This window comes from Ammospiza nelsoni, chromosome 15, assembly GCF_027579445.1.
Source record: "Ammospiza nelsoni isolate bAmmNel1 chromosome 15, bAmmNel1.pri, whole genome shotgun sequence".
Taxonomy (NCBI): Eukaryota; Metazoa; Chordata; class Aves; order Passeriformes; family Passerellidae; genus Ammospiza; species Ammospiza nelsoni.
The window spans coordinates 4,421,441-4,434,275 of NC_080647.1; the positions used below are offsets into that span (position 1 = coordinate 4,421,441).

The 12,835-nt window shown below is 46.0% G+C and overlaps 1 protein-coding gene across 1 annotated transcript in view; it reads left to right on the plus strand.

Annotated features, from left to right (window-relative positions):
- The first annotated feature begins 7,638 nt into the window (after positions 1 to 7,638).
- Positions 7,639 to 12,835, plus strand: part of HDX (highly divergent homeobox) — a 34,175-nt gene continuing 28,978 nt past the window's right edge. Inside the window, exon 1 of the mRNA XM_059482977.1 lies at positions 7,639 to 7,753. The gene's annotated coding sequence lies outside the window, so the exon portion shown is untranslated. The remainder of the gene's footprint in view (positions 7,754 to 12,835) is intronic.

Consider the following 12,835-nt stretch of genomic DNA (forward strand, 5'->3'; position numbering starts at 1 on the left):
GGACACATCCAGGGTTGGGGAATGGCACCAGGGCACCTTTCTCACCCCTGTCTGAAGCCCTGCAAAGGACAGAGATCATTTTCTGCTGCTCACTGGGCTGCAGCTCCCATATCCCATTGAGAATGATACATTTATTTCTTCCTTCCCATGTTTCACACTGCCAAAGCCCATCCTGGGTGTTCATTGCCCTGTTTCACTGCCCTCTGTTCCCTCAGCAAACCCAGTGATATCTGGCATCTCCTTTGTCCCCAATTTTCCTGCTGCTGTTGAAATGCTGCTTTGAACCCCGCTCCTCTGAAACTGCACAAGTGACCACAGCTTCCCTCTCTGTTTTTTTAATTCCCAGAGTCAGAAATTGATTAGTTAATGGAGCTTAAGCTCCGTGGCTTGCAGCACCCTGCACCCTTTCATTAGCTGGGAATCCGAGATAAACACAGTGATTTAGGGCTGCTGAGCAAATCCATCAGCTCCATGGCATGACAGCTCACTGCTGCTTTTGCTCTGGGAGCTTTACTCAAATACACTGCTAACAGCTGGGGTTTTTCCCCATATTATATCAAAAAGCTTTTTTTTTTTATAGGATGTGTTAAGGCACAGTGGAAGCAGCAGCTTCCAGGAGTGGGCGCTCCCACAGAGCAGGGTCACAGCCAGGACTGAGGTGGCCCAGGGGGGCTGCAAGGGGGTCCTGGAAGAGTCTGTGGGGTTGGGAGAAGAAAGACCCCAGAAGGACAGTCTGGGGGCAAAATGAAGCAAAAGGTCCATGTGAATGTAAAATATATTATTATTTTATTATAAAATGTATGAAATATATATTTTTCATTGGAAAATGCAGAGATCAAAGTCAGTTATTGATACTGATGAATGCTGAGGAGTAATGTTAATTAAGGTTTCATAACTGGAAATTCCCTGGTCAGCAACACTTTGGTACTGTCTGGAGACTCAAATCCCACAGCCCGTCCTTGGTGCACTAAAACATGATAAATGCAGCATTTCTATCATCTCAAACACTGCCTGCTGGAATTCCAGATGTGGGGATCACTCTGTGTGGGAGTTACTCCTGTGCTCGAACACAAGACACCCACCAAACAGTCAGCCAGGACTAAAAAGGCTTTTGACATGATCCAAGAGATTTGTCCTGAGTTCCTGTGCTCTTACCTTGCATTTAAAAGGAGACAGCTCCATTTGTGCCCCAAATGCTGCCCTAAGTGCCTCCCCAGAGCTCTGCCTTGTGGGGACAGCTGGGTGACACCTGCACCTGAACCAGGCTGGGCATTTGGTCCCACCTCAAAGGAGATTAAAGGCATTTCCTGGGTTTGGCTGTTCCCAAAGAAGCATCCATCAGAACCCCAAAGTACAAACTGCATCACCAGGGATTGGGAAATAACCTTCCCCCCTTCTTACAAAAGCTTCCCTTTAATGTCACATCATTCCATTTTATCTGGGCTGAGATAAAAGAAGATTAAATGGAGAGGAAGTAAAACAGGTTGGAAACAATAATGTAGTGCTACCACAAGTACCACTAATTTCCTTCATTTAAGGAAATTACTTAAACAAATAGTCATTCATACAAAAGCTGTCTTCTTTCATGAAAGAAATAATTTGCATTTAAACAAATTTCTCTGTAGATAAAAGAAAACAAGGTTACAATAAAGGGAAAAATATTTGGCATCAAACCATCAATACTTCAACTTTATTGTTATCTCAAAGACAAAGATGGAAGATTACTTTGTAAATATATTTAACAGGATAACTCTGTAATGAATGATAGCAGTTGGTGATAAGACAAACTTTAAAAGTCTTGTTGTAAAATAAAAGTGGTGTTATGGGACTGAATAAATATTTGGAAATTTTATCTACAAAAGAGAGTGGATCCTTCCCGAGGAGGACACTTCCTCTGACCAGGGTTCTACTGTGAGTCTTTGCCTTCTCTTGAAACCCCAACTGCAAACCGATGGATGGATGGATGAGCCAAGCAGGGATGGGAATTGTCTCATGGGAATTGTCTCAGGGATTTCCCTCCTTGCTGGAATCTGGCACTGCCAGAACTGGCATTTTTAGCGAATCTTGTATTTTTGGGAGGTCCTGTGAGGAGCCTGTTTTCAGCAGGGCACCCAAAGGGGTCAATATTGATTGAGTAGTTCTGTGCTTTCCTTTCAGGAAGTGCTTGTGGTTCACCACTGGTGAAAGGATTTCCCTGGAATCATTCAGATTCTCACCTTTCCTCTTCAACAGGAATGTGGAGCTGTTGAGGACCATCAGGTGCTTTGTACTTCTATTTTATTTGTAAAATTGATTCCAAAGTTTTTGTCTTCATCTCTGCTTTTAAGGCACCATTTCCTTTAGAACTAAACCTACATTTTATTTTATTGTATAATTTCTTTCCCTTACTTTAGCTTGCTGTGACTGAGGAGAAAAATGAGCTTGACTAAATCAAACAAGGTAAGAAAAGCAAGGAGAAACACTTGAAGGAACTGCTGGGTGATGGTTATTTTTATTCCAAAGAATTAAGGACAACCACTACATTAAAGGGAAAAAAATCCCCACTTTTCAGGCTCTTTCAGCCCAGTCAGGGGTATAAGAGAAAAAATAAGGACTGGACTTTATTCCATCTCTTTGGTGGAGATGGAATAAAGTGTGGACCTGCAGGTGGAAGAGAAGGAACAGAGGAATGCTTGATGTTGGGAGACCTGAGCACATGGGAAAAACCATCTTAACCTCTGGAGAAATACAAGTCAAAGAAAAGCAAACTGCTGCCTAAACTAATAAATGCTTTGAAGATTCCAACTCAAAGTTTTCTTGGCTGCTTTTCTAAAAACATCATGGGAAATAAGAATTGCTTGGGCATCACCTTTAGGTCAATCATCTCACCAATTGAATTGGGCTTGTAGGGGAAAAATAAATGACAAAAGGAGAGGTTGTACAGATTTTTTTATTTTAATGATGGTTCTCTCCCTGGTTCTTTACTTCCTCATGCCTGGTTTTGTTTGCATTTTTATTTTAAAAATATTTTAACTTTTTCTTTGTACTATAAAATTTTCTATGCCTGGAATACTAATGGGTGAAAAATAAATATACGGAAATTATTTCCCTCTTTGTAAAAATTTTTGGTGCATTGCAATTTAGATGTTCCTCGAGTTCATAATTTCCCCTGCTCAGTGTGTGAAAAATTATCAAAGGCAATAAAAATGCAAGGAAACAGCATCCCTGATTTTCTTAAAAATATCCCAATAAGATAAAAAGTGGAACAAATCCTTAAAATATCTACCCAGCCAGGCTGTTTTCCATTTTTTCCCATAAGCACCAGCTGTTTTTTCCATACCAGCACAAAGGACATATTTACAGATTCAGTTTATGGGAGCTTTGTTTATGCACTGGGTGAGGATTAACAAGTAATTTTAATTAATATGGCAAAACCAAGTTCAAAGAAGACAGAAAATTTGTAAATCTTGTAAGACCACTAATTCTGGCTGGGCTTTTAGATGCAGAAAATGTGCTGCATGGAATTTTCCATATTAACATTTTTCCTAAGGTTTACACACTGTAATCCTTTCTCCATCACCATTTCTCACAGAACCTCCTGATTTAGTAGATTTTAAATTACACCCTTGCACTCCTCATATTTAGTGGGTCTTTTATAGTATTTCTGTAAAATGAGCATTGCTGTTGTCATTTTGGGTGTTCATTGAGCAGAAAAACTGGGAAAGAGCAGGAACTTAAACCAAGAACTTGATTTTCAGAGCAACTTTTTTCCCTGGAAATCGAATAGCAGCAATAGGAAAAGAAGGATATACATATGTTGGTGAAAAAAAAATTGGATTTTAAAGAATAAATCACTTCAAACTTTCCTTTGTGGCAGAATAAGGAGCCTTGTAGAGACATGAAGCAGTAAATATTACATATCTTGGCTTTAGCAGGGTTTTTGGAATGCTCAGACACATTCTTGGAGGGGACAAAGCCTCAGAACTGCCTGAGGAGCTCCTCAGGGAACTGCTGATACACTTCTCCAACAAAATGAAAGGACCAGTGGGGTTTTCCTGTGGCCACTCTTGAACCTGAAGCTTAATAAATCTCTTACAAGGGTTGAACTTATTGAAGATTCAGGATGAATGATAGCAAGAAGTTCCCAAAAGGAGCTTGGTCAAGCACCAGATCAGCTCCAGGCTTTTCCATATTGGATTCTCCACACATTTTCCCAAGCACAAGTTGGACCTTTGGGGACAAGGGGACAGATTCAATGCAGGTCCCTTTTTGGCTGATGCAATGCAGCCCCATGATTTCATGCCTTGGAGCAGCACCAGAGCCAAATTACTCAGTGGGATAGAGAATTGCAAATACAAAAATTCCAGGTGAAAATGGGCTCTTTTCCACCCTGTTTTCACTCCTTTTTGAAAGGCCTCTGACTTTATAGGTGAGCCCAAGGTCTGGCTTAGAGCTACATCCTTTAAAACATCCCCTAAATAATGGCATAATACGTCTGCATCCCTTAAAACATCCCCTAAATAATGGCATAATAAGTGAATAAAGCTGTCCTGAGACAGGGTTCTGTGGAGTGGGGTGGGTTTGCCCCTGTGCCTGCCTCAGTGTTTTCCAGGCTCCATAAAAAGGCAGAGAAATGGAAATAGCAGCCATTTCTCTAAACTGTGTGACCAAAGCTGTCACACAGCAGCTCCCAAGTCCTTGTCCAGGAATTCTGAGCCATCCCTACAGACTCCTCTCACCTGCTAAAGGTCTGAGAACCCACGAGCTGCTGGAAAAGGGAAAGCTCTGGAACACCGGTGTGATCCTGCAGCTGGGTTCCTGAGGGTGGAATGCAATCCCTGGTGTTCCAGGGAGCCATGCAGATGTTCCCAGCTGTGGCAGGAAGTGCCCACACCCAGCCCCGGCCCCAGGGCAGAACCACACGGGGTCAGTCACTAATGGTGAGCTGGGCTCATCAGTTTAATGAGCTCCTGCACAGGAGCAGCAGCACGGTCTCACTTTGATGCTGACTCCCTCATGGAAGGGCTCCTTTCATGTTCCAGGCTGCTGTTTAAACCACCAGACCGATCTGCCAGCCCCTGGTAATTTAAATCTGTCATTAATGAAGGAGGAAGCACTTAGATCTGGTAGCAGGAGAGGAATATTTGGTTTATTTCATCCTTTCATAGTTTTTTTCCTCAAGGTTTGGCTCCTTAAGAGGCATTACCAGGGAGGGAAATACATAACATGAGACTCTTTATGGAGCTTGTCACTCCTGTGCTGCAAACAGCAGCAGCTTTGTTAACCTGTATGTTCAGCCTCCTACATTGTAAAGAACATTACTGTGATCAATAAATCTTCTTTTGGGGCTGCTAGTCTGCAAACTGGTTTCTTTGACAACTTAAATACACATCTCATGTCTCCTTCAGGAACGATTCTATGAGTTTTTTGATGAAAACTATAGAAAAAGCACCTGTAAGCCCATTGTTAGTCAAATTAGAGCCCTTGAAATATTACTTTCTATTATTCACCATTTTAAAGGAGTTTAATAGGCTGCATTTTATCAAACACCACTGTATTTTTCAAGGGATATCAGAGAGACTGTCTCACCATTTTTGTTTCCCAAGCTGCAGATATTATGAGAACAAAACATACCAAGTTCCTCAGGAATAGTTCCATAGCTAATTCCAAACCAATTATTTTCTATAAAAGCAGTGGTGTAGAAGTTTTGTGGTTGCTGTATTTGATTTTTACAGGGCAAGTGTTGATGGCACACAGAGGAAGGGAACATATCCAGGAGACAAAAAAAGCACAACAGAAGATTTAGGGTTTAAATGTATGGGCCCTCCCTAAAATCCTGTTATTAAATTCAGGATGTTTACTACACCATAGAATTATAGAATGGTTTCAGATGGAAAGACCTTAAAGATCATCTGTTCCCAAGTCCCCAAAGGGACGCCACCACTAGTTCAGATTCCGTGTTAAAATTTTTAAACAATGTAAACAACTTCTTGCAATTTTAAAATAAACATAAACACTGTCTGCTTTTCTCCTCCCTGCCTACAGAGAACCAGCAGCAATTCTTTCATTTCAGTCCTGCAGAAATATTTACTGGAACTTCTGATTAAAGCATCCTACAAAATTAATTGCCTGTTTAATATTTTAACATTGTGACTTTCAGAGGAAACTATTTGGAGTAGGGATGTGGCCTGTCTGGAGGCTTTGGAATGAAAACAGGTCTCAAGTCTGCTTCTGACTTCTCAGAGCTCCTACAGCTGAGCCAATAAACAGGGGTTTCACATGATTTCTACCACAGAATCCATCAGAATGGGCCAGCAGGGTTCTTCCTGTTTCTTTGTTCAGGAGATTTCCATTTGGAGGGGAAATGGAGCCCAAAGCAGGGCTGGCACTGATGCACCTGGCAGTACCTGGATCCTGTAAGGACACAGGAGTGAGGGTGTGAGGTTTGTGCTGTCACCAACTGTGGCCATGGCCCTGAGGAGGTGTCTGGCCCCACCTGCCCTGCACTGTCCACCTGGACACCCCTGGCATTTCCTCCCTTCCCAGACCAAATGTATCCATTCTGAGAAATAAAAGGTTTATTTCTTGAGTGCCATAATATTGATGTAAATCAAGTCCTGGTCCGTCATGGAGCTTTTTGGGTTTCACTGGGGAGTCTCCTCATGACTTGCCCTTTGCCGTGGGGTCACAGGGATCGACACCCACAGCATCACTGGATGGATGGGGTCACAGGGATGGGCACCCACAGAATCACTGGATGGAACAGGGTCACAGGGATCACCACCCACAGAATCACTGGATGGAACAGGGTCACAGGGATGGGCACCCACAGAATCACTGGATGGATGGGGTCACAGGGATGGGCACCCACAGAATCACTGGATGGATGGGGTCACAGGGATGGGCACCCACAGAATCACTGGATGGATGGGGTCACAGGGATGGGCACCCACAGCATCACTGGATGGATGGGGTCACAGGGATGGGCACCCACAGCATCACTGGATGGATGGGGTCACAGGGATGGGCACCCACAGAATCACTGGATGGAACAGGGTCACAGGGATGGGCACCCACAGAATCACTGGATGGATGGGGTCACAGGGATGGGCACCCACAGAATCACTGGATGGATGGGGCTGGAAGGATCTGGAGATCACCCAGTGCAAGGTGGGGTCACCTGGAGCAGGTGGCACAAGAAGGTGTCCGGGTGGGTTTGGGATGTCTCCAGAGACTCCACACCCTCCCAGGGCTGTGCCACCCTCATGGAAGGAAGTTTTTCCTGGTGTTGAAGTGGAACTTCTCGCGTTGTAGTTTATGGGCACTGCCCCTTGTGCTGTCGCTGGGCAGAGCCGGCACCACCCTCTGGGGACATGTACACGGATCGCGGGCTCCTTCCCCGTCTCTGGCCCCAGCTCTCAGGGATGGCTGTACAGGAGCACTCGCAGGGTGCTGCGGGCCGGGCCCGCGGCGCGGGGGCGGTGCGGGGTCCGGGGGCGGTGCGGGGCTCCGAGGCCGCAGCGGGGCCGGCCCTGCGGCCGCCCCGTCCCCTCACGGTGCCGGCGCTCCCATGCGCGCCCCCCCGGCGGGCGGCGGGGGCGGGCGCCGTCCGGGCCGCGCTGATCGCAGCGCGCCATTGGCCGCTGTCTGCGCGCACGTCACGATCATGATGAGAATTAATGATCGGGGCCGCTGATTTCATTGTGTGACGCCGGGACCGACCCAGCCGAGCCCGGCCGAGTCCGGAGCCCCCGCGCCGGCCCCGCGCTACACGGTAAGCGCGGGGGAGTCCTCCCGGGGGGAGAGCGCGGCGGGGCCCCGAGCGGAGGGGCGCGGCGGGAGGGGAGGAGGAGGAGGAGGAAGATGATGATGGTGATGATGATGATGATGGTGATGATGATGCCGGCGATGGCCCCCCCTTCTCCGGGCCCGGCGGTGGGGGTGGGGGGAGGCCCGCACGGGCTCGCGCGCGCGGACCCGCCCGGCGCGCGCAGGCGCTGCTGCACCTCCCGCCCCCCCCCGGCGCGGCCCCGAGCGGGGGGGGCAGCGCCGGGCACGCGCCGGGAGCCGCCGCAGGAACTGCGCGTGCGCGCGCAGCCGCTCAGCGCGCGCCAGGGGGGCACCCGCGCGCCTGCGCTGGCCGGGACCGCTCTACGCGTGCGCGCCGGGCCTGGCAGCGGCCCCTCAGCAGCGGGTGCCTCAGGCACAGAAACACCGCGGGCACAGAAACGTGCCAGTGATAGAAACACCGCGGGCACAGGGGCACGGCAGGGACAGAAACACCGCGGGCATAGGGATAGGCAGTGACAGAAACACCACGGGCAGAGGGACAGTGCAGGGACAGAAACACCGCGGGCACAGGGACATGGCAGTGACAGAAACACCGCGGGCACACGGCCTGGGAAACACCCCGGCATCCCCAGCACATCGCCCGCTGAAGCAGGCACTCAGTGCCATGTCCAGCCTTGCCTTAAACGCTTCAGGGACGGGGACTCTGCCACCTCCGTGGGCAGACCTTTGCAATGTCTGAGCACTCTTTCTGTGCAGGAATTGTTTATAATGTCAATCCTAAACCTCCCCTGGCACAGCTCCTGCCATTGCTAATTTCCTCATTCCCTGGTGGAATCACAGAATCCCAGAATCACTGAGGTTGGGAAAGAACTCTGAGATCACCGAGTCCAACCTCTGCCCATTGCCCACCTTGTCACTGAGTGCCACCTCCATCCTTCCTTGGACACCAGGGATGGGTACTCCAAACCTCCCTGGGCAGCCCCTGCCAATGTCTTCCCGCCTGTTCCATGAAGAATTTCTTCCTAATGTCCAACCTAAACATACCTTGCCAAAACTTAAGACTGTGTTCTCTTGTGTCATGGGTGCCTCAGTCCTTAGTGCCCGGTGTCCCCAGTGGCTCAGTGTGCCTGTGTTGGCTGGGGTGTGGAAGAAGATTAACTTTAAGGTCCCTTCCAACCCAAACCCTTCTGTGATTCCATGATATTGGCCTGCTGTGGTGCCAGGCACAGCCAGTGGTAGTTGGAGAGGGGCCTTGTGCTGCCACGCTTTTGTTCCCCAGGTGTTTGAGGATGAGGAAGAGGAGGATGTGTCCTTGGCTGTGCTGTTCCTGAGGTCTCACCCCTAGAAGTGCCTGTGTAGCATTCACCTGCCTGAGCAGTCCCAGCCCTGTCCCCTGCCCGCTTAGCCCGGGGTTTCTCATTCTGTGGATAACATCACACATAACTCACCTAAAGCTGTGCTGTGTCCTCCCAGCTGCAGTCTTCTTCCAGTCTGCTTCTTCCCTTTTTTCTGACATAGGTCTCACAAACACATACACACTTTATTTAAAACATGTGGCTAATCCAGCTGCAGTCAGGAGTCTCATTTGCATCAATACAGCAGGATGGGATGCATAAACCTGCAGTGTTGTGGTCATGGGTTATTATGTTATTAAGTTACTGAGGGCTGTCTAATTTGTCCCTAATAAAGGTCTGCATTTTATAGGCAGGGCTGTAATACAATCCTGCAAACGCTGTACTTAGAGGAGAGGGAAGCAATTATGCTGCGAGTCACGGATATTTAAAGACAGTTTTACAAGCTGGTGTGTACATTACACTCACCCAAGCGTCAGCCTCATCCCCTGCCCTCAGAGTGAGTGCTTGTAACTGGTTTGGCCTGTGTAGGAAAGAGGCACCAACCTACAAATTCACATTATTAAAGGTTGTTCCTTGATGTGTGTAAGTTGGGGGATTGGTTGGTTGATTGTTTTCTTTCCATTTGGGTTGTGCAAAAAACGGTGAGTTTTTGGCAAAGGTGGAAAGTGGATGAGATGGTTTCAGTTCAAGTTTCTAAAGCTGGAGGAATAGTGTCACTACTGCAGTCTTGTTTTATTTATGTCTATAGTAGTTTTCTTACCATAGTTCCAGTTTTGTCTCACATTTATATTGGCACTAAGATTTGTTATTTTTTGCCACTGGAGATCTGTGGAGGGAACAAAAAATACCCATACATTTGGAGTGTGCCAATTTTCTTGTACCTCTTACAGATGGAGAGACTAAAACAGAAATAGTCTTTGTAAGGTGACTTTTTTCCCAGGAAAATGCATTTTTGGAGCTGAAGTTAAAAAAGAAAACTCTCAGAAACTGATTGTTCCCTTTTATCATTCTGTGTTAATCCCTGACAGTTTTAGAATGTGTTGTACCATAAATATTTTTATATTTAGTTACTTCCTGGTGGCTTGTATTCTTGAGTTGATTTATTTATTATTTATTTGACACCAAGACTAGTTTCTATTTGCTGTTTGAAGTGAGTATAATCATGGGTTTGTTTCCTGTTTTTCAAATAATTAGTATTAGCATAAAGATTTACCTTGTAAATGTTTACTTGATTCAGGAATGCAAACATTTAGGGACTTTTGGAGGCTAAGACCATAGTTCTGTACATTGTAGGCAAAAATTATTTTTCCTTCTTATGCTCGTCCTTTATTTTTTTCTTTATTTTTTCCCCCAAGATCTCTCAAGTAATTCCAGAACAGCTCAGTAACTCCTGAATTATTTGGTTACATTGTTTTTCTCCATTTCCTTATAGTTGTTCTTTTTTGGTGGCACTCCTTGACACTGAGTTGTTTCCATTAGTTGCTAAAAAGGAATGACCTGGCTTTACCAGGTCTCCCTGGAGAGATTGCTGATTTTGGAATGTTGGATGCAGTAAATGGGTTGGAAGGGCTGGATTGTGCACTGAGTCCCTGTTCCATGAGGCAAAGCGCGGCTTCAGGACCAGCTATGCTGGAGCTCTGCACGATCTCCCCTCTCCACTCATTCCCAGAGAAGGGAGGGAAGGGAAATACTGGGGAGAAGTTGCTCAAGCCACTAAAGAAGCCTGAAAAAGTTCAGCTGTAAGAACAAGCCCCATGCCATCTGCTGGGGAGCTGGTGACGGTCACAGGGTGTCCATGGAATTGTCCTTGGGACACACTGAAGGCCACGGAGTTCCCTCTTTGTCCTTTTCAGTCACAGCCTGGGATCTCCCCGTGTCCCCAGTGCCTGACAGCACTTGGGCTCCATTTACACCTCCCAAACCACAACACAGCAGAGGGATCTTACAATCAGCAGATTTTTAAATTAGTGTTCAGTTCAGAAAGGCAGTGAGAAAACATCTTTATATTGTTGAGTTCACAGCAGGCTGAGGGGTGAGCCTATGGGAGTGCAGAGTTACCAGTGATGGCTGGCCTGGGACAAGTAGCAGGAGCAAGGGGAACTTTGGAAACCCTGCTTTTGCAGCTGTCCTGGGTTCTTCTCTGCACTGCCAGAGACACCAACACACTTGGCCAAGGCTGCTTTATTTTATTAGAACAGGCAGATGTTGAATCCTTAAATACAGCTTTGCCACCTCTTTTATTAAAGTGAAAATTCAGCTTACACTCATGGAACTTGTTTGCATAATGCTTTACCTGATTTTTATTAAATTTCACAGAGTTCTTTTCTGTAACAAACTCTCTTTTCAGTGCCAATGTGTTGCCAACCAGCTGGACACCTGGCTTCCCAAAAGCTCACAGGCTTGTTTGCTAAGCTTGGCAAGTCAAGATCAAAATGAAATTATGATAAAAATCCATGTGGATTTCTAACTTGGAGTCTGAGGTTCAAGACAAAGGTGAGAAATCCTGAAGAGACTGGAGTGCTCTGTAGGTGCACAGATTGGGAAAAGGAGTTTACTCCCTTGGAAGTTCCTGAGGTTATTTTGGATAATAGTCTGTGATGGAGGTGAATGACCTGCTCATTCCTTTCATTCTGATGCCTCAATGCTCAGTTAATTTAGCACTTTGCAAGTTACTTCTTGTGTTAAAGAAAATATAAGAGCTCATTTCTTGTTCTAATTATGAAAACTGATGCTGAACATGTAATACTTCCCCAAAAAATAATCAGTGTAATCCTTTGATGAACATATCCTGCATTAATTTGTCTCAGAGACAGTAACATTCTGTTCTCACAGCTGTGTGAATTATCAGTGTAGGTGAATTCCCAGGTGCCACAGGCACAGGCAGTGAGCAGAACTTGTTGCTTGTGCAGGTGGGATGTGCAGAGACAATCCAGCTCTTCCTGGATTAATGGCATGGCTCTGGACTCTGTGGTTTTCTAGGGGAGCTCCCAAACATTTATCAAGTGGTTTTTTAAACAGGGTACTGCTTTAGATACTAAGAATCAGCACTTAGGAACTGCTGATAGTGAACTGATTTCCATCTGCATTTACAGGTGACATAATATTAATCAGACAGCTTTGAACCTGCCAGGGACAGAATATTGCTAGATGTCCTTCACACTGGTGTGAAATCAGTGGTCGTGGTACAGAGCTGTCTCTTGACTGAGGGTTTGATATATCCATGACAGAAAAGCTTTATTAAATCTCACCTGCTTGTTTGAAGGTTTAGATGTTGTAATGTGAACTGCAGTTATGACTCAGTTCATAACTCTGTGGTTGGAGGATCCTGTGATCTGTTTATTCAAATCAGTTTCTAATGGTTTCTGCAGGAAACCTTTGAGTTCTGCTTTACTGGATTCAAGGCAGAGGCTACCAAGGAATCTTACCAGGACTTTGGTTGGCAGGTGTAGTTCCTGAGTGATTAAAATGCAAAACTGTAAAAATGAGTTATTAAAGCAGAGCATGACCTCTCCTGAGCTTAGCTGGGCCAAGCCTGTCATGCAATGCTCAAGGGTTTATCTGAAGTTCAAGTGATTTAATCAAAATGCTCCACCCTGTCTTTATCTAAATTACAGATGTCAAAAATAACAGTGAAAGCATTTTAACACAGAAGTGACCTTGGATACAGAAATCCACATAATTAAAAAACATGTCAAGGACCTGACAGGGGT